We start from the raw sequence: 2,989 nt of genomic DNA, 5'->3' as shown, positions 1-2,989 counted from the left end.
TTCTTTCCCTTTGTCCCTTCACTCACTATTTTGGCCACAATGGCCTTTGTACTATACCTAGAACACATCAGACCTGCACCTTTTGTAGTTTCTATTTTCTGCTTGGACCAACCACTCTTCCCTGTGTCTTCACATAGCTGCATTCTTCTCATCTGTCAAGTCTCAACTCCCCACACTTATCTCATTATTTAACATATCTTTACATCTTATTGTCTATCTCCCCAATCCCCCTCCAAGAACATAAGCTGCTTAAGGCAGAATTTATGTCTCCTTTATACTATCTCCCAGAACCCAAAGCAGTGCCTAGCTTATAGTAGGAACTCAATAAATATTTGTCAACATTTATTAAATTCTCTGTTCAAAACTAGGCTTTGTAGGACACTAAAAGAGGTAAAAAGAGGTTAAAAGATATCAACAAGAACATCAATAGCAATAACAAGACCTTAAATATATATGATTGTATGTGTTTCTTTTTGAAAAATTCCTTAATTATTATAACATAGAACAGTAAATTAAAATTGCTAGTTGAGTGCTATGTCAAGGTGCCCTATAGCAGTTCAATAAGGAAGAAGTATTTTATGGCCAGAGTGGTCTGAGAAGACTAACTTCTGTTACTCAAGTTACTTGGTAGACAAATAACTATTTGCCAAAGTATATAATGCATATTTTTCTTCTTTAGCTTATTTCCCATTAATAGTCTAAGAAATTTTAAAATAACAATAATGTTAACATCTTAATGAAATGGAACATTCAAAGTTCTGACTGATGGGCGGAATTAAAATACAATTTTTGTGTGTGGGGGTGAGGGGAGGACATTTAGCAGATACATAGGGAAGATGCTTTTGGTTTGGGGGCCTCTGGCTGCTCATCAAGTTGCAGGTGGCACAGCCACTTGCCACAGCCACCTCATTTCACTTAACCTGGAAATTCTGAACAAGTTTCCGAGGTTCTCTTGATTTCCCTTGAGAGTCCCTGTACCAAAAACAGCTCTTATGGTAAGCTTGAGCTGAGAAACAAATTGGTTTGAGAACATTCTCATGATTCCCATTACCAGAGTTTGCTGCTGCTTTTAATTATAGCACAGATTTCCAGAGTGTTATTTAGAGATAAAAAGGGGGAAAAAAACCTACCATAGCATTTTTTTTTTAAAGATGGTGCAGGACAATAAGCTTATTATATATTGGTGCCATCACGATTGAGGAGAATTTCAGTGATCCACATAGTGAGATAATTTGGTGTCGTAAACCATTTCTTGAGATCTACTTAAGCCAAAAGTGATGAAGTGGGATACGTGAAAATCACTTTATGGATAAAGAACTCATGATTATATAGCTTAGCCAAACAAAAATCAATAAATACAGATAATTTCATCAATACCAGCACAAAATCTGAGAGGTAGTCTTATTCTCACTCCCCAGAACCAGACAATGACAAATCAGAGCACTTAGGAAAATTAATGCTGGTGGTTTTGTATTTTTTTACCCAAAATATTGGTAAATATAACTTTTTTATTTATTTAGACTCTAGTATTGACATTAAAAATTATAAAGCAGTTGGCTATTGTGACAAATTGCTAGCTGACATCATCAAATCTTTCCTTCCTGGACATTCAGGTAGACTATATTTCCCAGACTCCTTTGCAGTTAGATGTGGCCGTGTGAGTGAACTTTGAGCAATAGAATGAGACCATAGGTGATATAGATCCTTTTAAGACTGGTCCATAAAGCCTCCCATGAGTACTTTCCATTGCTCTTTTACCTTCTGCTTTGATGCAAATGAACACAGTGACCATGGAAGCAACATGTTGAAATTATAAAGCACAAGACAGAAGAATCTAGATCCTTGAACTATTTGGTAGAAAGCCAGTTATCAGTTAGTATTTTACCTAAGAAAGAAATAGACTTCTCTTATGTTAGGCCTATGAGATATGGAGATATATTTCTTATATTAGATACTGTTACCTTTACAAATATAGCTGTTTGACTCTTTGCTTATAAATTAAAGGTCCAATAGGATAGAACTAATAGGTTCTATCACAAACTTATTATAAAAAGTGCTGAGTCTACGGCCCTGCCACCCTGAACAAGCCCAATCCCATCTGATCTCGAAAGCTAAGCAGGGTCAAGCCTGGTTAGTACTTGGATGGGCAACCGCATAGGAAGACCAGGTCCTGTAGGCATAAAAAGTATGGGATTGTAAACTGACGAGGTCCTTGCAATCTGTGAGGTCAACCAAAGGTTGCCTCGCCTAAAAAAAAAAAGTGCTGAGAATTTTCAACAATATCTTCAATTTCATAATCTTATATTTTCTCACTCTATATGTAACTTTCCAACACTAATTCTCAACTGGGGAAATTCTGTTCACTGGTATTATGTGGTATTACATAACTTCCCAGAAAGCTAAAAGCTTTCCAACTGAACTTATTCTAAGTCATATAAATTTATGCATTGATGACTTTTTAGGCCAGTTAGTTAATAGTGAAAGTCAAGTAGTTACATAGTTCAGGACCATGGGCTTATATTATAAAGGAAATAAAGATAAGGTAAGATCATTATGTTAAGTAATTCTAAGGTTTACAGTCATTATCCCTAAATGGCATATCAAAAAAAAAAAAAAAAATGCCTCTCAAAGAAATGCTTCTGAGATCAGGTCATGAATCATCATTTTCAAGCAGTTGGTAAAAAGATAGCTTTAGAAAAAAAAAGGACACATGGCTAGTTCTCTAAATGGTGAAAATATATATCAGTGTCCTTTTACAATCACATGGATTGATGTCTTCAGATAGTCACTAACAAAATGGAAGATAATGTATCAAAAAGAAGCTCTATCAGAGATACAATTCTAGGTTATAGTACAATTCTCAATATAAGAAGCTTTTAACCTTCAATTTTATACTTTTCTTTTTTAAACTGGAAACACTTGTTACTGGTTGGAAACTAAGATTCTCTTCTTAAGGACTTTATCAGTTATACTTCTAAAACCTTACTAT

At 34.9% G+C, this 2,989-nt stretch overlaps 1 pseudogene; it reads left to right on the top strand.

Annotated features, from left to right (window-relative positions):
• The first annotated feature begins 2,060 nt into the window (after positions 1-2,060).
• LOC112479115 lies at positions 2,061-2,179 on the top strand (annotated as a pseudogene).
• Positions 2,180-2,989: the final 810 nt, after the last annotated feature.

The sequence above is a fragment of the Pteropus alecto genome, unplaced genomic scaffold (genome assembly GCF_000325575.1).
Source record: "Pteropus alecto unplaced genomic scaffold, ASM32557v1 scaffold33, whole genome shotgun sequence".
NCBI lineage: Eukaryota > Metazoa > Chordata > Mammalia > Chiroptera > Pteropodidae > Pteropus > Pteropus alecto.
The sequence above is the reverse complement of the archived record's forward strand: the minus strand, read 5'-3'. Positions and strand labels throughout refer to the sequence as shown.